Below are 27,227 nucleotides of genomic sequence, written 5' to 3'. Positions count from 1 at the left end.
GAAGTTCTTTGAACTTTGTTGAGCAAGAGAAATCGGTAGGATTGTGGAATTGGCTTGCCAAGTCCGCGAACTGACGGAAGTTCTCGACCGAGAATTTCTGCTGGGATTTCCTAAACTCGTTTGTGTGACCAAGTCCGCGAACTGGCGGAAGTTCTCGACCCGAGAATTTCTGCTGAGTTTTGGAAAACTCAAATCGATGCTTAAGTCCGCGAACTTGTTTGTGTACTTAAGAGGTTATGATCTAAAGATGTGCTCTGAACATAAACATTAAATTACTAAGGAATGCTTAATAAAAACCGTGGCTATAATTTTCATTGAGCCGATTCAATCGAATCGAAATCATCTTGAGTTCAATTGTGTCTTGTGTAGTTACATAAGATCTCATGGCAATTGAATGACTCTCTAACTAGTTTGTTTGAAGCCAAGTGAACTAGTTATGATGATTGAGGAACCAGGTCAATATGAGAAGCTCATATGGTTGCCTTTTGGTTACTGAATTGAACCAACATGAACGTACACGTTTGGGCCGGTTTTCACGAACCTGGAAAACGTTTACAAGTGTGTTTGACAAGCTTTGTTTTTCGATCTAACGGTTGAGAAATATTAGCTTGAATCTAAATCAGGTTTCATATCTATGAACGGTGAATAGAGTTTGCTTAATATCTAAGCAAAAACCCTGATTTGAAAGGCTATATAAAGGAGACATCTATCTAGAGCAAAACTTAATCCCCACACACCTTTCTTGTGTGATACTAGTGCGCTCGCTAGAGTTGATCTCCATTAACCCTTGATTTTCTTCTCTAAATTCAGGTTAATGACTTAAAGACTTTATTGGGATTGTGAAGCCAGACCGATACTACTTTTATCGTAGTTGTGTGATCTGATCTTACTTTTCTATCGTACTAGTACAATCGATTGATTGGCTTGAGAACATTTGAGTTCTCTGATAGGTAAGATAAGAAGTCACGAACGTTCTTCGTCTCACCGTTTGTGATTCCTCGATATTCTTCTTGTGTATTCAGGAATTGAGTATTGAGAGGTGATTGATTTATCTAGGCTGTTCTTCGGGAATATAAGACCGGATTAATCAATTGGTTCATATGCTACCTTGATCATATCAAAAAACGGAATAAAACTAGGGTATATCTGTGGGAGACAGATTTATCCTTTGATAGACTTTTCTGTGTGATACAGATTTGTTTATTATCAAAGCCTGCGATTTTGGGTCGTAGAAACTCTTTGTTATGGGTGAGATCACCAAAGGGAATAAAGTGCGTAGTATCCTGCTGGGATCAGAGGCGTAGGGGTGAAACTGTACCTTGTATCAGTGGGAGACTGATAGGGGTTCAACTATAGTCCAGTCCGAAGTTAATTGGTCGTAGGCTAGTGTCTGTAGCGGCTTAATACAGGGTGTATCTAATCTGGACTAGGTCCCGGGGTTTTTCTGCATTTGCGGTTTCCTCGTTAACAAAATTTCTGGTGCCTGTGTAATTTCTTTTCCGCATTATATTTTATATAATTGAAATAATACAGGTTGTGCGTTGAATCTTAATCAATTAGAGATCCAATCTTTAAATTGTTGATTTCATTGATTAAAACTTGGATATTGGTTTTTTGATACCGTCCAAGTTATCTCTTGTGTTTGATTATAAAAGACTCGCTATTGTTTAGCTTGAGTAAATCAAAACAAGAAGAGAGTTAATCACTCCTTGAGACACTATATTCTAGATTGAGTCTGACTGTCTAGTTGATTCTCTAGTAGAGTGTTTCGGAGATTGTCCATACAGATTGCTAATCGAAATATTGGGTGGTTTCGTTAGACCCCCGCTTTTTCATTAAGTTCTTTGGGAGTGCGTCCGTCTTGATGTCATATAGGTGTGTCCTCTCCATGTGCTCCTAGGTGTGCGTCATTAAGTTGAAGTCTAGTCCTGTCCAGTCTTCCTTCATCTCCTAGAGATCCTTCATCATGGGGTTGTGGGTAAGCGCTGCGATGCGTGCTGCTAACTCGATACGTCGCTTTTCTGTCAACTGAAACTCGATTAGCGCCTGTTGGATTTCAGTGAGTACTTCGCCATCATTGTTGTCAGTACGCTGTGCACCATCGCTCACTGCAGCAGCAATCTGTTCCAAGTGTATCATAGTCAGTGTCCTATCTCTGAGATCAGAGGTCAGTGGAGTCGCCAATGTAAATAAAGTATAACTTCTAGAGGATCAAACCTCTAAGTTACACTAAACTAGATAGAAAATAACTCTGATCCAGAAAGTAGTACACTGCTCTAGTTTACACAGAAATGGAAAAGTATTCAAAATGAATCTAAACTTCTCTCTTGAGGGGGTATTTATAGCTTTCCAAAATTCCTTTGAGTCATCTGATGACGTACAGGTGTACGATGTTGACCTTCCGAATATTTTCTTATGTTGATCATGGTACAGTATCTCTGCTGACGTCATCTTTCTTTTGGCATCCGTTTAACAGATTCTGGGCAGTCTCCGTTGGGACCCACTACTGCTGACGTGTGCTTTCCCTTTTAAACTATCTCTTCATTCTCGTTTGCTCGTTCTTTCTTTATTCTTCATATGCATTCTCCATGTCTTCGGTCAGTGCACCTCTAAACGCACTCTTCATGATTCTTGCAAGTGTGTCTCTCAAACGCACTCTCCATAGTCCCAGACGCACTCTCCGCAGCTCTGGCAAGTGCGCTTCATCGACGCACTCTCCAAGTCCTCTTGTAAGTACGTCCCTTGGGTGTACTCTCCGCATCCCTGGCCAGTGCGTATCACCGACGCACTCTCCATCATACTCTTCAAATCTTCAACGTGTTATTTGGTATATTCTCCTAAACTTTGGGGTATCTACATTCCCCTACAGTAAAATTATAGTGGTCCAGAAGTTTTCTATATAGAGTTTTCTTGCAGAAGAACATTTGTGTTGCTAATAAATAGGCCACAAGACAGTGTCAAGAGAAATTGGAATATAAATGAATGCAAGTAGTGGCGGAGGAATGTTATCTTTAATGCAGCAGGTACAAATCTAGAGTCTATGACCAGTACCCAGGTAACATATAAGGTGTCGATACAATAATTTTTAAACCTTTTCACCCTCTCTAAACCCAATTTACCTACATAGATATTGTTAAAATGATTACACCTCCCTTCTAATATATGTACTATTTGATTTGCTTTGCAGTCATCGACCACAACGACATTTCTGCTATATTTGGGGGATTTGACTAGGTCATTACTACGATTATCATCGGCCTCCCAGCTGTGGACATGGTTTTCCCGTCAAAAGTACACCACATACTCTTAGCACCCTTCCATGTTATTTTATTTTCTATGTTTCACTAACCTGTTGTGTACTGAGTTAGTTAACAAGTTGTTTGTTACCTTATTGCGCATTTTGTTATTGGAACAGACAATGGGAGAGGCCCCTATAATTGCGTCATTAGAGAAGATTATAAATATGGAGGTTGATTATCAGATTGTTAGGCATTCCTTTCACTCATATACAAATGTTAATCAAAGCTTTAATGTCACCAATACCCATCAACATCTGTTCATTCAATACATAGTTCTGACTTCTGATAGCATCTGCTGGGAGCTAATGCGTTACTCATGCTTCTGTAACATAACAGACAACCAGTTCAGACATGTCAAACATTTCTGAATTCATGAGAAGCTTTAGTGTTTCAATGAGATAAATGAACCTATTGGGTAGGACTCCCATTAGAGTTGCTTATTTTAGATTAATGCAATCATGTAGTAAATGTTGGCTAAACAGCTTATTCTTCTAATTCATCGCTCAGTGTTGCTTTTTTAGATCTATAAGATGTTTGATATCAGTGGTAATCCCAATTTTTGATTGACTAATTTATTTCTAGAAGTTTTTTGGGCTTCTCCTTGGTTACAAGCTGAAGTTTCCATCCAGGTTTGAATAGCTATCATTTTGTTAAGTGCTTATTGTAGCCGTGGTCAAATACTCAAGCCATCAAAATTTAGTTACTGGAAAGAGAATATGACTCTGTAGGATCATATATATTGAACCAGTGATTAACTTTTTTATATCCTATGATCCCTTGATTGATTTTCATACAGGTAATCCAGCTAGATTTTCCGGTAAGAAAAAACGTTGTTAATATACGCACTAAACCGTAACATTATGGTTACAGGATCCCTTCACTAACCCCATGTACATGATTCCCTTTTTACCCAAAAACTAACTAAAAGAAAATGTGTAGCATTAAGCAGGGTAATACCAAGATGTGCTCCACGTCCAAGGCTAGAAATCTGCTCTAATACTAGCCGCGACACATCAAGGCTAAAGATCTGATCTCTTAGGTAAAACTCCTCCGCACAAAGTGAACCACTGCCTGACAGTCGCTAACAAAAAAAAAATCCTGTAAAATGCTATGCAAAAACTGTAAATAAATTTCGCAATTACCTTCTTAATGCGACAAATTAAAGCTATTTTGAATAATAATAAAGAAAAAAGCTTAAACCTATTAGAAGAAACAATTAGAAATACCTTGATGAGAGACCAATTAAGTAAGTAGGGGACATGAAAACAAAAACAATTTGCTTCATAAAATGTCGTTCTTTGGTTTAAATTATTTTAAAATTGTATTCTCAAACTAATTTTTAATAATTTTTTAAAGTATATCTAAACCCTATATGTAATGATTTTTGTACAAAATTTAGGTTCATGTAAGATGCATATGTTGGAACTAAATTTTTTATTTTCTTTGAGAATAAGGCGATTTATATTTAAAACCAGCTAACTGACTTGGTAAATCAATGTTGGACCCAAATATGAAAAAATAATTTATGCACCGATTAACATCCACTACATTAACAATTTAACATTCGAATGTAGCAAGAACGAATCAAAGCGGCCAAATATGAAAAAATAATTTATGCACCGATTAACATCCACTACATTAACAAATTAACATTCGAATGTAGCAAGAACGAATCAAAGCGGCACCGGTCACACCCTAGTGTCCATATATATGTTGAGGTGCATACCTATATAATAAACAAACGCAGCCAAGTAATTAAAACGGGAAAGAGATTACAACAACCCATCTCTCTCTTCAAACTTCAAACTTCCCACTTACTCTTTCTCTTTCTTCGTTCTCCCGTAAAACCCTAGTTACGAACAACATGCCGAATTCCAGATCTGAAAATTCTTCTTCATCAGTAAGCAGTGAAAGAGTAGCAGTTATTCGGAAAGATCACAATGTTAAGGTACATATCTTATTCTCTGATTCTTTTTTTTTTCAATTTCTAGGTTTTTGTCCTGTGTCTAAAATTAGATTTTGGATAATATCAATCTAATTTTTGTGCAGGTTGTCATTCGAATACGTCCTCTTAGTAATTCTGAAATATCAATCGAAGGCCTAAACAAATGTGTTAGGCAGGATAATACTCATACAATTACTTGGACAGGGCACCCAGAGTCTCGTTATACATTTGATCTTGTTGCAGATGAGAATGTCACTTAGGTAGGCTTTGTCTTATTATTGATGATTACTGTGTTTTACTGTCATAGTGTATGGATCTGAATATTACTATATTGTAACAGGAAAATTTGTTCAATGTGGCTGGATTGCCAATGGTTGAGAATTTTCTAGGAGGTTACAACAGTTGCATCTTTGCATATGGACAAGTGAGTTATTAAATTGATGCACAAGTAAGTGGTTTAAGTGGTTTTATGTTTATTTGCTCTACTTGTTAGAGTTTATAATAATCAAACCTTAATTGTTTGGTGATTAGTTCTGTTGAGCATTCATACTTCTCTTCATAGATTGTAGTCTAAAGGTTTAACAAAATTTTCTTTACATACTGGGAGTGGGAAGACATATACAATGATGGGAGACATTGATGGAGGAGCCCAAGGTATGACACCGAGAGTTTTTGAGCACTTGTTCACAAGAATCCAAAAGGTATGAGTTATTCTTCTAAACTTGTAACATATGAAATTGAAAAATCTATTCCACCTTTTATGTTTTTGCTAAGTGTTTCAAGTTCTATCTTCAGTGGTTTTTATAATTGTGTTGGATTTTGTTTCGTAGGATGAAGAGGCTCGCAAAGATGAAAAGCTGAGATTTACTTGCAAGTGCTCATATTTGCAGATATACAAAGAGAAGATTTTAGATCTTTTAGACCCATCAACAACTAATTTACATGTAATAAACAATAACTTGCTTGTATGCATCTTTTTTCCATCAACCATATCTCTCCATATAAAACTTGTGTATTTGTTTGTGCTCTTCAATAGAACACTACTTAGAATTCTTTTAATATCTTATGCTTTTAACTCTTTCAGCTAAATTTTTTAAGGAATGACGAGACTCTAAATTTGCCGTCATCTTTCCTGTACGAATTTAATTTCATTTTTTCTATTTTAATTGAAATTTTGGTTTATCTTCTTTCAGATTAGAGAACATTATAAGAAAGGTGTTTATGTGGAGAATCTAAAGGAGATGGAAGTTACTTGTGCACGGGATGTTATTCAACTCCTCGCTCAGGTATATAACAACCTTCTTTTTTCTCTACAGTAGACAGATGTTACATGATTATATGCCGGCCGGGTTGGAGATTAGTTACTGGTTTATGCATTGCACCTCAGCATTTCTAATGTACCTTCATTCAGCTTGATTATCCTGCTGATATAATGTTTTAAGCATTTCATGAGTGTTTGAAAATAACATACATTGTATTATTCGTTGCTAATGGTCGAAGCATTTGCTGAGCAGTGAGTAATTAAGAATGATTATGCTCATGTTTACAGGGAACAAATAACAGAAAGGTGGCTCCCACAGAGATGAACGATAAAAATAGTCGTTCTCATAGTTTTTTCACATGTATAATTGAGAGTAAGGTGGGTATATGTTACCAACAACAACAAGTAAATCTTACATATTTCTGGGGTTTATTTTATAATCATATGATATGAACGGTTTTCGTTTTTTTATGCAGTGGTAGGTTCAAGGTGTTACTCACCATCGATTTGCACGGCTTAATCTTGTGGATTTGGCTGGTTCAGAGAGGTAATACCCGTATAATATTCCATAACCAATATTAAGAGGATATCTATTTGGAAAATTAAAAATGTTTCTCTCTATATCTTTTTGATCATAAAGGCATGGTTAAATTGTAGGCAAAAGAGATCTGGTGCTCAAGGTGAACGCCTAAAAGAATCCTCAAATATCAACAAGTCGCTTTCGACCTTGGGGTTTGTACCATTGCCAAATTTCAAGTGGTTTTACCTTATGTAGACGTGTCTGTGCATTTGGAAGAAGTTCTAATTGAGTTTGTTTGGTGGCCTGAAGTAAAGTAATTATGAATCTAGTAAGCATCTCCCGTGGAAAGTCAGTTCACGTCAACTACCGTGATTCGAGGCTCACATATTTGCTTCAGGTAGATAATCCATTAAAAATGCTAATGTTGTTCCCACTAGATGTATCTTATCACTATTATATACCGTGCAAGTGTACCCTTGCTACTATCATTGAAATTCTTAATTTCTTATTTTCTTGGTGACATAAGATTGAGGTTCCGACAGAAACTGTAAGTAAGTTAAAATACTTGCAATATGCTCGACTGTTGCACGAAAAAATAAATAAATAGCCTTGACTGTATTGTTACGGCAGGACATGTGAACATGTTTGTAAATATCAATGCCACTTTTTTCCAGGACTCACTTGGTGGGAATTCAAAAACAAAAATGATTGCTAATATAAGTCCTGCTAATTGGTCAGTGATTCATCTAAACCGTTATTTTTTCTTTTGTTAATTTCTCCAAGTGTCTTTGTATTTACAATTACCTTACCTCAACGTTCTTAGTTTATTCTTTTTATCTTCTCCGGCTTTACGCAGTAACTCACTGGAGACTCGGGACACTCTGAAATTTGCAAAACGTGCTAAATTTATCAAGAACAATGTATGTGTGATTCGCTTTTACGCTTGTGCATCTACCCTCCTCATGCTGTGTAATTGTTTACTTGAAGATATAAAATTATTCATTATACCCGATGCTGTAACAGCTATAATTGTCCATTTCCGCAGGCAGTCGTGAATGAAGATGCATCTGGAGATGTGCATACCATGCGTATCCAGATTCAACAACTCAAGGTTTTGATTACATCCGCTTTCCTTATTTAAGTACTGGATTGCTATGATATCTATTGGGTGTCAGATTAATAGTTCACCAAAACTTCTGGCTTAATTAATATGAACGTTTCAAAATTACATTCTCTAGTATTTGATCATCCTAAATGGCCTTCCTGTTGCTATTATATCTTTCATGCATACATTGGATCATATCAAAAACTTCGACAGTGACCTTTCACTTATTTAGTTTACCAAATTTATCGTTCTTTCTTACGTCCTATTGTTAACTTAAGATATTGTAGCTCATTTCTGATTTTTCTTTACATACAGAAAGAGGTGAACCAACTTCGGGGTTTGGTTACAGGAGGAATTGAGAACCAGGAAGTTGATTTTCCTAGTGTCTCCTTTTCCGGGTCTCCAGGCTCCTTTAAGTGGGAAGGATTGCAGGGATCATTTAGTCCACTAAGTCCACTAACGTGTGATAGAAAGAAGCTCGATGTATGGGTTCAACCACTCTTAAATTTGTTGGTACTTCCTTATCCCTTAAAATATTAATATTTGGTTAATATGTTACAGAATAAGGAGTTTGAAGCTGCTCTGGTTGGGGCCTTCAGGAGGGAAAAGGAGAAACAAATAGCAATGCAGTCACTGGCTGCTGAAAATCAGGCAGCAATGCAATTGGTGAGAGAGCCGACTTCATATCTTGCATGATAAAATCTAGCTTGTTCTTTTCTTCTTTCAGGAAATTGTTGCTGAAAGATTTAGGCTCCATCTACTTTGAACAGGTCAAACGAAGTGAAGACAAGATACATAATCTGGAAATGCTGCTTCAGTCTCGTGAGGCCGGAATCAAAAGGTTGGAGGCAGTTGCATCTGGGAAGATGTCAGCTGAGGTGCATTTCTTACTGGAAAAGGAGGAAAACCTGAGAGAGATAGAGGTTCTCTGTCACCAGGTGGATAGTAACCTTGAAACGAACAGATTTGAGATGGAAAATTTACATTTGAAAGAAGAAATCCGAAGGCATGTGTTTCTTTCTTCCATTCAATCTTAGTTTATTTATTTTAACACTTCAAATTGTTACTCAGTGCACTAAAAACTATGCGAGTTAGTCTAGTATAATCAGCCTACAATTGTATTTTATCGATTGCAAAAAGAAAGGAAAGCTCTGTTAGGTTAGAATGGAAAAAGATATTTTGAGGAGACGTTTCTTAGATAACACACATGCACTTTTATGCAAGTCTATTAGAAGTCGTTTGCACTTGAGCATTCTTCTCAATTTAATTGAAATCATTGATAGAATATGTGACTGATCTTCTTATCTCGGTTTTGAACATTTGATACTCCATATTATGGGTTTTTTCTAAGGAGGGAGAGCGCGAGATGATGAGTGAAGAAATCATGATACTACGCAGTAAGGTATTCGGTGGGTCAGAATTGATTTTTGTCATTAGTTTGTATACCCTTCATTTTTATTTATTCCACTCTTTGTGCTTATATCATGTATAAATTGCAGTTGTTAGAAGCATTAGATTGGAAGCTTATGCATGAATCTGAATCTTCGATGGATCAGGTGGACAACATGCTTCTTTTGATGTTTTAAAGCATTTTGGATTAAACTATTTTATTTAGTTAACTGAAATTCTGAATTTGTTTCTTCGTTCAGAAAGGAATTTCTAGTCTAGCCAGCTTTGAGGATAGTTTGCTGACTTCTAGTCAGGTATGAAAGCCAGCTTGATTCCAAGCATGCTTATAGTATAGATGCAGTTAAATAAGAGAGCTTGATTAGTTGATTTACTTGAGCATCTCCAAAATATGTCGGTTTCCTCTTTTAGGGGATACAGTCACAAAGTTTCTAGGATCCTTTTCTTGTCTAATGTTTTTCTTATGTATGTTAACTACTAGGATCCCACATCATCTTGCGGTTCTTCTTTGAGTGCGGAGAATGAATTCCTTCGTATTCAGGTGATTTTCAACTACTTTTGGCTTGTTTAGATGGTTTCAAGTTTGTTTATACTTTAAATCAATTTCAATAACATATTGCTGAATTTTCTTGATTTTGCAGAACAAAGTTGAAACACTTCAGAAGAAACTAGATTCATGCCTTGAAGAAAAAGAAAATCTGCAGAGGTTCTTGTTTTTTTATCTTTCAAACTTATTTCCTTTGCAGATTATACGGTTCATATGTTTGTTTCATGTTCGTTTCTGTAGTATTAACATGAGTGGGAATAGCTCTATTGTATGATGAGAATGTGGTCATGGGGGATGGTATTTTGTGGTTATGTGGTGAACCTAAAGCTGTGATTTAACATAGTATGAACTGTTTTGAAACCGACTGAAAACAGAAGAGCTAGTAATATGGAGGAAGAATCAAGAAATAATCAGATAGAGCTTAAAACCATGGTTGACGCAGTTTCATCTGCAAGTGAATAAGAAGCTAAAGCTTCTGAAACGGCAAGTATCCTGGCGAAGGAGAATGAAGAACTTCGTATCCAGGTGATTTTCAACTACTTTTGGCTTGTTTAGCTGGTTTGAAATCAATTTCAATAACATATTGCTGAATTTTCTTGACTTTGCAGGCTACTCAAAACCAGAGAGGAGCTGTAACACTGCAGAAGAATCTAGATTCTTGCCTTAAAGAAAAAGAAAATTTGCAAAGGTTCTTGTTTTTTTTTCTCTTTCAAACTTATTTCCTTTGCAGATTATACGGTTCATATGTTTGTTTCAAGTTCGTTTCTGTAGTAGTGACATGAATGGGAATAGCTCTATTGTATGATGAGAATGTGGTCATGGTGGATGGTATTTTGTGGTTTATGTGGTGAACCTAAAGTTGTGATTTAGAATTATAGAAATTTGGGTAATTTAGTTTTGCTTTCCTGTAAATAGTTTTTAATCTAGGTTTGGGACACAGGTCACACAGCCCAGTCCTCCTTGGTGCTAAATTCCCATAAATAACTCTACCATTTACAACTTCTAGATGCGAAGATATTGAATGTGTAAATTTGTGAATCTACCTTGCAGACAGATTGATGATTTAGTAGGAGTCCTAGAGACTGAAAAAAGAAGAGCTAGTAATATGGAGGAAGAAGCTAGAAAAAAATCAGATGGAGCTTAAAACCATGGTTGACGCAATATCAGCTGCAAGTGATCGATAAGCTAAAGCTTATGAAATGGCAAGTACCCTGGCGAAGGAGAATGAAGAACTTCGTATCCAGGTGATTTTCAACTACTACTTTTGGCTTGTTTAGCTGGTTTCAAATCAATTTCAATAACATATTGCTGAATTTTCTTGATTTTGCAGGCTACTCAAAGCCAGAGAGAAGCTGTAACACTGCAGAAGAATCTAGATTCCTGGCTTCAAGAAAAAGAAAATTTGCAGAGGTTCTTGTTTTTTTTTTCTCTTTCAAACTTATTTCCTTCGCAGATTATTGAAGTTTTTTTCTCGATATCCCTTAGCTACTCTAACATAGTATGAAACTCTTTTGAAACCTTGCAGACAGGTTGATGAACAAGTCAACAGGGCTGAGAAAACTGAAGATAACACGATTGACCTTGCTTCTCAACCTTATGAAGAAATAGATTCAGGAGCAACTCCAACTACAAGAATCTACCTTGAATGGAAATCATATGAGATTAAATTGTTGAAGACGCGTGCTAAAAACTTTGTGAAGGATGGAAAGATATAGTGGCAAAAGATTTTGGCGATGGGGGGTTCCAGGTAGGTCGGACCAAAAAACAACTGCAGAGCGAATGGCAGCGACTTGGATATCACAAAATATTTCCAACCTAAAAAGCATCATCGTACCCATTTCTCCCCCCTTGCTCATCATCACAGTGAACCCCGGAGGCTTGGCTTATGTTGAATCCAAGGGAAAATTGGTTGTTCGATTTGGATTCGATTGAGAAGAGATGGAACAGCGGGAAGTTGATGGCTGCACATAAACTGCTTGTAGAATCCCACAGAGAAGAGTTTTCAATGTTCAACCACCAGAGCTCCCCCGAACCATTAAGGAAAGCAAGATGTGTTGCTTCTCTGCTGCAACAAAGAGAAAAGATGATGAGCGAAGCTGCATCGGAGTAGCGACAACAGTTCAAACGGAGCCGCAATCTCGACCAGACAATTAACAGGACAACCAGAGCATGAACTTGGATACCTCAACAACTCACCCCGGCTTACTTTTTCTTTTATATCTCTTCGTGTTTTCTTTTCCTGAATTGCCTAACGAGTCAATTCAATTACGTGATTACTAACTTCATTTACTTGCTGTTACAGAAAGATGAAGAACTGGACGAGTCACATGTACAACAACAAAGTAGACACATCGTCATACAAGACCCGGGAAAGTGACGAGCTAAGCATGTAAATAAAAGCATCAACAAACACAAGCTCCCGATCACAAAATATCATCAAACCATCACCCCAACGTCAGTCGAAAGATCCTCAAGAGACTACCGATTGTTTAAGTATGCAAATAAGAAATATTTGGAATTTTGCAATGGTGAAATTTGGGGCTCCTATATAATCGGAAGGCTAATAACAACCGATAATGCTAGTTCCCAAATTCGAAAAATTGAGCTTTTTCCAAAAACCAAATTTGGGCAACTGTATAATCGGAAGCCATATTAACTAGAGATTATTATAGTTCTCAAATTCAAAAAAAAATGAGATTTCTGCAAAAACAAAATTTGGGGCAAATGTATAATCGGAAGTTCCAACACCTTATTAGGCTACCGATTATACAGTTGCCCAAACAAAATAGAGTCGTTGGAACTCTAAACTCTATATAAGGATTGTATCCTTTTCCCTCTATGGAACACAAATACCTTTAAACTCTCTCCAACATCATCTTCAACATAATGGCCCAACCATTCATTAATCCTACAGAGTTCACGATTGAAGAAGATTTATCTTTATGTAGGCGCTATGTTCAATTCTATACGAGACGAGGAGAAGAACGTAGGCAAGGAGGCATAATGAGTATGAGTTATTTGGGGAGAATTCACGAAAAATTCTGCGCCGACACCGGGAACCCAAACAACCGCCACTCCGCTGATCTTTTCTGCCGAATTGGTTCAATAAACGGACATGTCGAAGAATTCGTCCATTTAACTTATCTTGTGAATGAATATCGAATGAGGGGTGAAACCAATGATGAGATTATAGAACGATCTCTCGGCGAATGGAGGAGATGGAAAAGATCAAACTTCCGTTATGAAGCTCATTTTAGAATCCTTAGGCGATGGAAAGATTTAATCCGTTTAGGACTCGTCCAACACGTCCAAGGCGGTAATCACAATACCTTGTAATAGAATTGTGGAAGTTCAATGTAAAATTATGATCATGTCTAGGTGATATTGTTATGAATTTCAAAATATTTATGAAAATCGGAAGTTTTAATTAATTATCTAACTACCGATTATACTCCAACGGCTATTTCGTTCAAAAAAAACTAGTCGTGCCTCGAAAACAACATACAATCAGTTGGTAATACGTATTGATAAACCTCTGATTATACTACTCGAATGAAACTGAGAACTCTGTTGACAAAACAACCTATAATCGGTAGTGAGAAACTATCATTAGCTTCTGATTATTCATAATTTGTAGCTTTGGTTCAACAATTTCCTACCGACTGTATGGAATAATTGTACGTAATTTCAGTACAGTTCTGCAAAGGTACGCATCAACGGCCATATTTTCAAAAAAAAAAAAAAAGACGTTGGGACTCTCATCTATATAAGGAGGGCAAACTCTTGTTATTTATGCACTAAAGAACATATATATAGCATCGTGTATTCTACATATAGATTTTCCATCGTCTACTCTTGTGAATTCATTCTATATTTGGACTTACAAGCATGGCAACGTTTGACACAGCTGAAGATTTGGTCATTGTGAAAACATGGTATCATGAAACAAGACGTGAAGATGTCATAGCAGGAAGGTTAACACTCGAAGTCTTTTGGGAGAGGGTATATATCCAATTTGTGCTAGAGTATGGAAATCCAAATCAAAGATCACTCCAACAAGTTCATGATCGTTTCCGAGTTGTCCAAAAAGGGGTAAATGATTACATAACGATACAAAAGAGGACATTTAACACCAACCACTTAAGCTTGTCGATCCAACAATTTTTAAGTATTTGCATACTTCTTTTAAATAACACCGGTTGTCTAATCTTTCTTAGTAAAACGAAGTTAACATTATTTTGTGTTTGTTTATGTAGGAGACACTCGCAAAAAGACAGTACTTAGTGGAAAAGGGTGAAGAATTCACTTATGATGGGAGTTATGAATTCCTGAAGTCCGTAACAACAGTATAAAGATTGTTCGATAGTTGCAATCGGATGTTATTTAGTTACGAATCCTAACGATTATTTTTAATCAGAAGTTTATGTAATATGTTGTCTACCGATTCTGGGAAATTTTCGGTTTTTTTTGTCAGAGTTTGGTGACAATCGGATGTTTATGTAATATGTTTCCTACCGATTCTGGGAAAAAATTTCAGTTTTTTTTGTCAGAGTTTGGTGACAATCGGATGTTTATGTAATATGTTTCCTACCGATTCTGGGAAAAAATTTCAGTTTTTTTTGTCAGAGTTTTGTGACAATCGGATGTTTATGTAATATGTTATCTATCGATTCTGGGAAAAAATTTCAACTATTTTATCATGGTGACAATCGGAAGCTAAATTATAAAAGTTAATAACCGATTATAACATTGATTATGTTTGTTTATAAAAGCTTGTACAATCGGTTGATATATTACTAATATATAACTACCGATTATAGCTTAATACTTCACAGTATTTTCCAAAAAACTCCAAAAAATACATCTTTCAAAAGTGACGATCATTCATCTTCATCATCCGAGGGAACCAATTCGAGTACGCCTTCCGGAAAGTTTTCTTTCATGACACGATCCCAATCCAACATGTTGGTATCAAATTGTTTTAACCAATCCTTACAATGATTCGTTGGGAAGTGCTCCGTCCAACCACCCACCGGAGGTAATGGTCAATCTTTCTTTACTCTTAAACCGATAAAATGCATATCATTCACAAATGCCATAATAATTCTTCTATCTTTAACCGATTCATCGCAAACCGCCCTTGTAGGTGCAAACGTAAAAGAATGTCCATACTTAGGAGGAACAAAGAAATGTACCACGCAATTCAAAACGTCCGCTAAGAGATATCCACATTTAGGAATTGTCATCCAATACTTGGATAGATTGTCTTCAATCCCTTTCGGCACTTTTCACGCGCAACTAAGTCTTTGAATTGTAGTTCTTTGTCGTGTCTATCTCCTTCCTTCATCATCCCAATATAGAAATCCTTGTCCTTGATTAGTTGTACCGCCATCTTAGTTCTTAAATCTTGCCATTGAGTGACATCTTCGTTCACCGCCTCTCCAAAGTAACCAATTTGTTCCGTAGAGACGTGAAACCCATAATTGCCATCCCCATCAACCTCGTCGGTGGACAAAACAAATGGAACAATGAGTGGAGGGAGTTGTTCCATATACTCTTCTATAATCGTATACCTTGATCGTGTTGGTCTTCCATTAAAATCCCTAGGACAACTAAGAGTACCATACTTCTCTCTTATAGTCACCATTTCCGTTGATTGTGTTTGTTTCGAGTCGCTCATTTGATCAATAACTACGAAGCTAGTTTGGGTCTCCACCAACACAACTTATTCCACCGCTTCGGCTTGACTTACTTGAGAAGGCTCGGTAGAGACCTTTGGCCTCACTTGTCGGACGGTCGGTCCACTTTGATCTTTTCTTGGATGACCTGTTTTCTTTGGTACCGGCTCATCTTCAAATTCGGCTTCCTAACGCTCATGCCTAAACAATATTCTTTTATTAGACAAATACTCCTTCAATTCTTTTCTTTCAATGGTCCTCGACACTTTGGTGTTTGGCCTACCCGCACTCTTTTGCTTGATAGGTTCATCAACATTCCTTCAACGAGGGTTAAGAGCTTTCTCCAAATCATGCATCAATATTTTCTTCTTGGCGCCATTTGATGTAGCATAACGCTCGGATATTCTTGCACACAATTCCGACTCCATGAACGACGGACCATCAACTACGGGGGTGCTTGGAGTGAAAGTTAATTGCTTCCAAAATGGATGAATATCATTTATGTCAATCACATCGACGTACCTACCCATTTTATGACGACATGGGAGACCAATACCTATCATATCCTTCCAAACACAAACCGTATTCTCATCATCATAAGCTTTATATAACTTCAACTGTTCCATCATGTAATTTATTTCCCATTTTGAAACTTTATGAACGATGCCCCTTAGAAGCAATCTTTCCTTTTCATGTTCCGTAGGAAATTTATGCACACTAAATTGCATATAATCCTTAATCTTTACGAGATCACGATTGGTGAATTCATGGATTGCTTCTTGGATCGACATAGCTCCATTTTGATTACCTAAAAGTATTTTCTTTAATCGGCCATGAGACCCCTCCGCAATGCTTGTTGCCTCGTCTTGAAGTTACGATATTCATATGTCCATGCATACACAAACCTCTCCTTAATCGGTAACCATTGTGTTTTACAATACTCAACGGCCTTTGGGTAGTCCGTGCCATATTCATCCTCAAACTTCTTCAAGTTACGTTCGTATCTTTCCTCGGTTATTGACCAAACGATCTTGTCCCATGCTTTCATGAACGCTCTCCAAATCATTCCATACTCCTTCCATTTTTCATCAAATAACCTCTTCTCTTCCTCTCTTTGTTCCACGGTTAATTTACTAATGCGCTCGTCCTCTTCCTTCGACATCTTGGTACCTTTCCTTGGTTTTTTAGCTTGGAAATGGAGATGGCAATTGTGTTTGATGTTGAATTGAATGTGCCACGTACATTGCAAATTTCGGGCTTCAGGAAACACTAACGTTATTGCATGCATTAAGGCTTGATCGTTATCCGTTACAATAATCCTTGGAAAATTATCGCCATTATAAATGGACCTCAACGTCTCCAACATCCAAATGAAACTCACGTTGTTCTCATGATCCATTAAACCCCATGCAATGGTAAACGTGTTTTTTTCCGAAGTGTGACAAGCAATGTTCAACAACGGCAGGTTATATTTGTTTGTCTTGTATGTGGCATCTATCAACAAAATTTGATGAAAACACTGAGCCAATTTTATCATTTCGAGATGTGCCAAGAAAATACGTACCACTTTACCATCCTTTTCTTCCGTTCTCAACGTGTAGTCGTGTAACTCAGCTAACCACTGCGATTGTTGCATGACCGTTCGACCATCCCATTCTGTCCTTCTGATCGTAGCTAGGGCCGACTTAATTGTATACAAAGAAGACAGGTTGTCGGGGTCGTCCGCCTTTATTTTACTTAAGATGCACTCGCCTTTTGGATACGCACAGACCTCACCCTCTCTATTTCATGTGGTTTTAACTTCGCAACCATTACATGTCCAATAAGAGTATCCGGATCATCGTGGTTGTGACAACCATTAGCAACTTTAGACATTTTCCACTCTTTACTTTCCTTACCATAGGGCTTATAGAATACAATCTTAAATGGGCATCCAATCTTCTTTGTATGAGTTCGGTACTTCTTCCTCTGCGTCTTCCTTACATACTTATTATTCTTTCCCTCGTGACTCTTTTTCTTCCCACTTCGCTCACACACCATTTCAAACCTAACGTCCTTCACACAATGATTCTGAACTGCCACGCACATATTCTCTTTTTCCTTGTTCACAAGCCATACCTTGGCCTCCTTCTTACTTCCAAATATCTAAATGCGCATATAACAAAACAAAAGTAATAAGCATAACCATGTAACGTACATGATTGGAAAAATAAAAGATGATTCATGACCATACCAAATCGTTTGCATAGCGCAGGGAAGTATCCGACCTCAAATAATAATCATCATTAACCGCTACAATCGCCTACGCACCATCAAAACAAGTTGTTGATTAATAATCGGAAGATAGTTTAGAGACAATACACCCGATTATAGATTAATCCCATTAGGACACAGACCGAACGATTATAGCTTAATCGGTAGCCTATTACGACCATAAGCTACCGATTAACGAAATAGACAAATGAACAATTCTCCTGTAAAGAAAACTCAATAATCGGAGGTAAAAGTAATTCATAAACAACCGATTATGAAATATCAAGAATCACAAATATTTCATTTTTGGAGAATTTCGTATTTAGGGCGAAGTTTTACAATCGGACGTTTGTGGATGTATAAAACTTCCGATTGTGAGAAATTGAAGCTTTCAATTTGGGTATTTTTTCCATATTTGGAAGATTATTACATCAACAAATATCCGATTTCCAATAATCGGTAGATATGGTACTAAATTAACTACCTAATATATGTCGTTCATGGCATTCAATGCATGCAGAAATCGAATTTTCACGTTCAAAAACACACACAAACGCACATAACATGGATAACTTGGGTATTAGAGTTTCATAACAACATACATGTACGTTTGATGCATCGTTAGCTTCGATCTTGGGTGATTCTCCATATTCTTCCATGAAAGCGTCGTCGTCCAGGGTTTCATCTCCATTAAAGTTTGGATCATTCAACATATACCCCAAATCGTCATCTCTAAACGGTAGTGAACCTTGAACTTCAACAACTTCATGTTCTTCTTCGTACCCATCCATGTTTATGGAAGTTGGAAACAATAGGAAGTTGGTGACATATACCCCTTCTTCTTCTTCTCTCACTCAATCGGAAGATATCTCACAATGACCCAAAAACAATTTCCAAACACTAATATATAGACCCAGACTACTGATTACAGGATTACACTTCCGATTATTTGAATAATCGGGAACTTTATAAGTTGTATATCCTACCGATTATAGCAGATTTCAAAATTCACGAGCCACATGGTTATGCCTAGATTTGTACCCTCTAAACCTATGGATTTTGGCAAAGGTTGGATTTGGGGCTTCGTATAATCGGACGGTAAGAAGTAATATATCCTACCGATTAGGCTAGATTTCAAAATTCATTAAATGAAGGATTTTGGAAAAAACTCATTTTGGGGAAACTTATAATCGGAAGGTTGTGGAACATATTAAACTTCCGATTACCGCTGAATCCAAAACACGAACCAAGTGGTTGTGCCTTGTAGGGTCAGAATCTCGCAATGACAATGTTTCAGCGAAATTATCGATGACACAGCATAACAGCGTCGCAGAACAGTTTCAGAAATTATAAAATAAATGACGTCATCTAAGATCACGATAAAGATGTGATAGTCCTGCGAAGATTAGAGAGTTTGCGAAATTAACATTTGTAAGGTTGCGAGAATGTCGCAAACCATATCCCAAAATAAAGGACAGATTAGCTGTCATCCACTATGTATTTTCTTATAAATAGTTGTTCGAGTTGTAAAGAAGGGGGAGATCTTTTTTGAGTAAGAAACAAGTAAATAGGAGAGAGAAAGTTCAGAGCAGAGATCATTCTTGATTTCTTTATCTTTTCTTGTAAGAACATTCAAAGATTAATCAATAAAATTAAGAGTGTAAACCTAAAAATGAGTTGATTAACAATGAAATCATATGAGGGGTGTAGTGTAGGATTTCCTGCAACTACATAATGGCGCTAGAAACAGGGACGTGTTGAAGATTATTTTAGAAAAAGCTGAAGATTGATATTGAGATTTGTGAAAATTTAGAGTGATTGATTAAGAATTTTCCATAAATTCTTGCAATATTGTTAACATTGAATAAATGGATAGAAGAAGAAATACATCCGAACAACCGACTACTGTTAGAAGAAGCAAAAGAATTGCTGGAAGAGAAAGAAGTGAAATGGGAGAATCTACTAGAATGAGAAGTAATAGAGAAAATCAAATTCAACCACCAATTCAACTTATAAAACCATGGGTGGAAGAGATGATGATCTTATACCATCAACATATAAGATATATGGTTTTAATGGTACTGCTAACAAGCCTAAAGGGGAGGTTACTATGCGAATTTCATTGAAGGGAATATCTTCTGAAATCTTATTATGTGTCGTTGATGTAGAATCACACTACAATGTGTTAATTGGTCGACCTTGGCTACATGGGATTCTAGGTGTAGCTTCAACTTTTCACCAGTGCATCAAATTCCCTCACCCCAGTGGTGTAGGAGTCATAAAGGGAGATTGGGTTGAAAGAAAGAGGTGTTACGAAACTGAGATAGAATCTTGTAAAGGAAGACCAAACAAGAAGGAAAATTGGCGACACAAAATCAAAGATACACAAAGAAGTGAGAGGTTGATGGTGGATACAATCGAAAGGAAAGGAGAAGAGATGTTGCGAAATTAATGCTAGCTCAGAATAAAAATAATGAACATACCATTACTAAGGAAGCAGTAGAAGAAAATAATAAAGAAGCAGAGGATGACAAAGGTAATAAAAACAAGAAATGTATGAATGATTAAGTTGTTGCGATACTCTCGCAATAAGCAAAATTCTCAAAAATACATTTGATTGAATGACAAAATTGAGATTGCGAAATTCAGATACAATATGATAATTTGCGAAACTCTCGCAGAGATAATGAATTTTACAGAAAGTAACCAGAGAAAAATGACGAAAGAGAAAGAGGCAAACCTTTATGGCGTACACCCTAGTTCGCGAATACAATTTCGCAAGAGGCAAATGTAAGACCTAAAGTACGTCATATAAGGGGGTACCTATTGCATGACTCAGGGAAAGGCTACACCGCCACCGAAACCTGAGTCATGGAGATTTGGGGTCAATGAAGCCCATCCGGGAGAGGCACCTTGGATTCTCAACTTAAGCATATGACTTAGGTTGGGCGACTAAGGTAATAAGGACTCTCCCAATGAGTGCAGATCTGATCAAGGCGCCGAGGTACACGGTTGAGTCAAGAGTGCCAGAGACGTTTGAAGCGTACTTTTCCATTCTTGACAAGTCTTGGCTTATACTGCACTCGGCCTGAAGAAAACCCCACTTAGGGTGCAGTCTCGTAACCATAAACCCTATAGGTAAAAGGGAAAAGAGGCTGCGAAAACAACTGGTTGTTGTTAAGACTGGATAGGAGGAGATAACCTTGTATGGTAGAAGTACGCCTCCTTGAAGGGGCAACCAGGGGGAAGATAAGGGCGGCACCCTCCATTAGGGAGCTGATAAGTGTCTTAAGACGCAAATGTCATGAGGCTTTTTATTCACAAGGATATTAAGACTTGTCATATTTGTGCAACAATCCTGAAGAGGCAATAATACAAAAGAAAAGGATAAGACGAGATCAATGGGTTTTCGCATGAAAGTGCGAAGACGTCCTGCGATTTCGTCGCAAGACGGCAATGTCATGGGGCTTCATTTTCGCAAGAATATTTAGGCTTGTCATATTGTCGCAACATTCCTGAAGAGGCAATAATACAAAATAAAAAGTTAAGGCAAGATCAATGGGTTTTTGCTGTAGTTGCAGGAAATCCTACAATACACCCCTCGTATGATTTTATCGTTGATCAACCTATTTTTAGGTTTACACTCTTAATTTTATTGATTAATTTCTGAATATTCTTACAAGGAAAATAAAGAAATCAAGAATGATCTCTGCTCTCAACTTTCTCTCTCCTATTTACTTATTTTTTACTCAAAAAACATCTCTCTCTCCTTTACAACTCGAATGACTATTTATAAGGAAATACATAGTGGATGACAGCTAATCTGTCCTTTATTTTCGGATATGGTTCGCGATATTCTCGCAACCTTATAAATGTTAACTTCGCAAGCTCTCTAATTTTCGCAAGACTATCACATCTTTCCCATGATATTTGCTGACGTTGTTTTCTGAAACTGTTCTGCGACGCTATTGTGCAATTCCATTGATAATTTCGTTGAGACACAATTTATGCGAGAATCTGATCCTACATTTGCATGAAAGTGCAAGGACGTCCCGCGATTTTGTCGCAATGACAAGAGGTGGCATAATAAGACCTTTAATTAGGAAGGCAAAATAAGACCACACAGGAATGAGATTTTGAAAAGAAACAAAATTCACTTCGCATAAGGTTGCGAAGTTATACAATAAGAAAATTTTTATGAAATCTCTCATTTGGATTCAAATAACAGAGGCAAGTATGGGAATGTATGAAATTAGAAAATGTTATTTATCTCCATATGAGAGATTTACTCAAAGATTCAAGAATTAATGATTATATTGATTAACTGTATTGCAAAGAAGAATTGTTTTAATTAATGCATGTCAAAATGAAAGAAACACAAATATACAGAAAGAAGAAATAAATGTACAAGTATTACAAAGAATCAAAGAAAGAAGTAAAGACTATTTCTTAGTTAATCCTTCATTATCTTCATAAGACTTGTTTCCTTCTTCGTCTGCATCAGAATCTTCATCACCATCAGAACTTCTATCACTATCAGATTCTTCATCGTCAGCTTCGCTATCAGAAATAATCAAACTGGGAGTATTATGTGGGATTTCTTCTAAAAGACAAGGATAATCAGAATGTGGGATATTATGATCATCACAAACCATTTGGATGGTTTCATTGCGAAAATGCATAGCGTCATTCTTAAAATTCGCAACAGTGATCTTGATTTGATTCTTTAATCTAGAATACTTGTCATTGCGAGAAGAAAGATTCTTTGCGAGTTCCACATTTTCAGCTTCAAGTTCCTCAATCTTTTCACGATATTTATTTTCAGAATCTGCAAACAAAAGACAATCAATTGTTAACTTGATGAAAATTCATAAGAAGCAAAAGATTAGTAAAGAAGAGCAATTAGCAAACTTCTCTGTCAGAAATCATGTCTCTAATCAAGGCTGTATGTTCAACTTGGAGATTAACATTTACGCCTAAATCTTTTCTAGCATCATCTAAAATTTTCGCAGCCCAAACAAATTCATCCTCACTACTTATGAGAAGACGAGAACGAATTCGATTTTCCCTTTCGCAGAGTTCGATATTCTTGCGGTTAGCTTCATCTCGTTCAAGTTGAACTTCAAGGAGATCCTCTTGGAATTTCGCCAAAGCCTTGGCACCTTGATCAGAGATACGATCCTTATCATCTATGAGACCGCTAATTTTGGTTCTTAACTCATTGGTTTTATCTTTGGAATCAATAAGGAGACGCTTAAATCTGTTGGCTAAGCCTAAACTGGATCTATGATCAATTTCTAAGAGGAAAAATTTAGATCTAAGCTCATTTAGAGAAAGAGATGAAATTCTATCATTTGAGAAGCTATTTAAGGAATTGTTAAGACGTTCAAGAAGGGTATCATTATCCAACGCATTAGGAAATGAACGAAGAAGGGTAGCTTCATCAGAAAGACCATAAATGTCTGCAAAAAGGATCATTTAAATAAGATAAAACAACAGGATGAATGAATAAAGGGAAAAGAGAAAATTAACATAGCGTAAAGCTGATTATTAACTTGTTGAGGACTAGAGATTTTGTTCTTATACGAAGAAGAATCAATTTCTAATTGTCTATTTTTCTCACGAAGACCTTTAACTTCAGCTTCCAATTCTTCATTCTTTTTGCGAAATTGAAGATTCTTCTTTTCAAGATTTTCGCGTCTTCTCTCTAGATCTGAGGCAACAACAAAAGAAGCTTTTCCAGCCTGCGAAAAGATATAAAAAATATTAATATAGAAAGAAATTTTGGGTTATAACAATGAAGAAGTAAAAGGATAAAAGTATACCAGACTATTAAGAGAATGCAAGAAGTCGGGAGTCACTGATCTAGAAACTCCACGAAGAGAGCTATCACCATCTAGTAAAGGGACATCGCAAAGGGTAGCGAGAGCTTTGCAGGTATTTGCGAATTGGATATCTCCCATTCCTTGTAGAGAATCAGAAAAGAGGCTAGAAAGCTTAGCCATATAGGATTCGGGTGGAGAATTTTCAGTTGCAGCAAGATCATCGTTGTCCTCATCACCCTTGTCACTTTCGGAATTTTCATTAGGAGGAACATTTGAAGGAGAAGAAGAACGAACTTTCCTTTCCTTTGGAGGAGGACCAGTTGATTTTTCCCTGCGAAGAGCACCTTTACCTTTATCACCAATCTTCGCAACATCGGCAGATTCTTCTACTTCAGCAATAATCTTCACACACAGAAAAAAATGAGAAATGGAAGCATGGAAGTAGTATATTGTTTAAAATCAAAAGAGAAAGTTGAAGAAAATTTAAAATCATAAGAGAAAATTTCTTACCTCATCCTTGTAGGAGCGAAGAGCTAACAGAGTACTAGATTTCCCAGTCTTGTTATAACTATCTTTCAGTTTTTGGATCTGCGGAATGTCGCAAGAGTTAGCGAACAGAATAATAAAAATCAATAAAGAAATATAAAATGAGTTAAATGAGAAGAAACATACCTCTTTCTCCTTTTCGGTCCAAGAGAAAACCCAAGGTTGATAAGCAGTGAGATTCGCAGGAAGAACATTTGACCCAGCAATGTAGGGTCCCTTTAGCATTAAAGGAAAAACACACCATTTATCATCTTTAGATTGGCGAGGAGTTGTGTTTTTACCAGAATGCCAGTCAATATCTTGCATGAGAACTTTTGCTTCATCAATGTTATCTTTCCTTTTTAAGCGAATACCCCAGCGAGTATTCTCTTTCTTCATGGAGATAAGTTCATAGTTCTCAAAGAAATTCGCTACTATGTATTTCTCAGCAACTATCTCTAGGTCTATGAATTTAGGATCCCTAAGTTCTTTGGAGTAAAGAGATCCTCTACCAGCACCACGATTAGCGAACTCTAGCATCAGACGGATGCAGTCCCCACTCAGTTGGAAGATAGCTCGCGAAAATCCCGAGTGAGCGAGAATTTCATAAAATAAAGGAAGATCTGGGTTATAAAGAGGAATAGGGAGACCTGCGAGAATCTGACCTAGCGAAATTATGATTGATTGATCATCACAATACTGATCAGAGAAAAGTTTGACAGAAAGAATTGATTTGGCATTTTCACCAGGAATGGTGGAAAGTATGAAACCTTTATCAGCAAGATCTTTTTGGAAATCTTGTAAATTCTTTTCATATATATGACCACTTGGAGCCATGTTTGAATATAGAGTATGGGAATGAATAAAAAATAAGAGGATTAAAGGAGGAAAAAGTTACAGCAGCAGAACTTGCAGAAGAATAACAGAATTGCAGAGACGAGAGAATAAAAATAGAAGAGAAAGTAAAAAAGAAAAATAGAAAGAAGAGTAAGATGAGTATATAAAGGAGATTTTTTTTACTCGAAGAAATAAACACCATTAAGACGAAGAGACGTGAGCGGTTGAAAAGTAGCGGTTACAGAAGACGTGTCAAGAAACAAATGGACGAAAGAATACGTGTGATAAATGCAGAATATGAAAAGATGAGCAGCTGCGGCATTTCTCACATCATTCTCTACTTTGCATAGAAGATATGAGAAGAGGCAAGATGTAGGATCAGAATCTCGCAATGACAATGTTTCAGCGAAATTATCGATGACACAGCATAACAGCGTCGCAGAACAGTTTCAGAAATGATAAAATAAATGACGTCATCTAAGATCACGAGAAAGATGTGATAGTCCTGCGAAGATTAGAGAGTTTGCGAAATTAACATTTGTAAGGTTGCGAGAATGTCGCAAACCATATCCGAAAATAAAGGACAGATTAGTTGTCATCCACTATGTATTTTCTTATAAATAGTCGTTCGAGTTGTAAAGAAGGGGAGATCTTTTTTGAGTAAGAAACAAGTAAATAGGAGAGAGAAAGTTCAGAGCAGATATCATTCTTGATTTCTTTATCTTTTCTTGTAAGAACATTCAACAATTAATCCATAAAATTAAGAGTGTAAACCTAAAAATGAGTTGATTAACAATGAAATCATATGAGGGGTGTAGTGTAGGATTTCCTGCAACTACATGTCTGGCTGTGTACACTCAAAACCTATGGAATTTGGCAAGGGTTCGATTTGGGGCTCCTTATAATCGTTAGGTTGTTGAGTTGGATAGTCTACCGATTATAGCAGATTTCAAAATTCAATACATGAAGGATTTTTGAAAAAACTCATTTTGGGGCAACTTATAATCGATAGGTTTTGGAACATATTTAACATCCGATTACCGCTGCATCCAAGACACAAACCAAGTGGTTTTGGATGGCTGTGTACACTCAAAACCTATAAAATATGGTAAGGGTTCGATCTGAGACTCCTTATAATCGGTAGGTTGTTAAGCTGTACAGACTTCCGATTATAACAGGTTTCAAAATCCATTAGTGAAGGATTTTAGAAAAAACTCATTTTGAGGAAACTTATAATCGGTAGGTTTTGTAACCTATTTAGTTTTATATTATGGCTACATCCACAACTTAAGCCAAGTGGTTATGGTTGGATCTGCACCCCCTCAGAACCTATGGAATTTGGCCAAGGTTGAATATGGGGCTCCTTATAATCGGTAGTCTTACAAGTTGGATAAGCTACCGATTATACAAGGATTATTAGCCGAAGTATCTACACTATAATCGGTAGGTATAGTTTCAATTTAACCTACCGATTCACCTCTAACCTACCGATTATGGTGTAGGCTCCCGATTATATAAGGGCATATTGGTCATTTCGAAAAATCAGAGATAAGAGATACCTTAGAATTACTTTCGGATGATCTTTTTTGTCTTTTAGTGTCGCCCCTAATTTTTTTTGGGTCGCCCTAAAAATGCCAGGATATATATCCCATTGATACATATTAGATGGTGTGATTTTGACTTGTTCTCTTCTAAGAAAGAGCATGCTCCACATAACAACTTTGATTTTTATCGCAGTGACTAATTAGTTGATTATTTGTGTGTACCCACGTGGGCTGAGAAATTTATACAATAATTATGACTGAATCATTCGTACTATGAATGAAATCATTATATGTCAGTCTTTTTATTCGTACATGGTTGATTGATTTCCTATATGATTGATTTCTTTTCTGGACAAAGAAAGTTCTGGGTTTTAAACCAAAAACAACTTTTATATCTTTGAGATTTTAAAAAGTCAGCATTTTAACGGCAGAAACGAGCTGTGCCACCATATACTTTATGAACTCAACAAGATTTTCACCC

At 36.7% G+C, this 27,227-nt stretch overlaps 1 pseudogene; it reads left to right on the top strand.

The window, feature by feature from the left end:
• Positions 1-3,829: 3,829 nt before the first annotated feature.
• Positions 3,830-11,228, top strand: LOC113295191 (annotated as a pseudogene).
• The last annotated feature ends 15,999 nt before the right edge of the window (positions 11,229-27,227 follow it).

The sequence above is a fragment of the Papaver somniferum genome, chromosome 7 (genome assembly GCF_003573695.1).
Source record: "Papaver somniferum cultivar HN1 chromosome 7, ASM357369v1, whole genome shotgun sequence".
Taxonomy (NCBI): Eukaryota; Viridiplantae; Streptophyta; class Magnoliopsida; order Ranunculales; family Papaveraceae; genus Papaver; species Papaver somniferum.
This window is presented reverse-complemented; position numbering and strand designations above follow the sequence as displayed.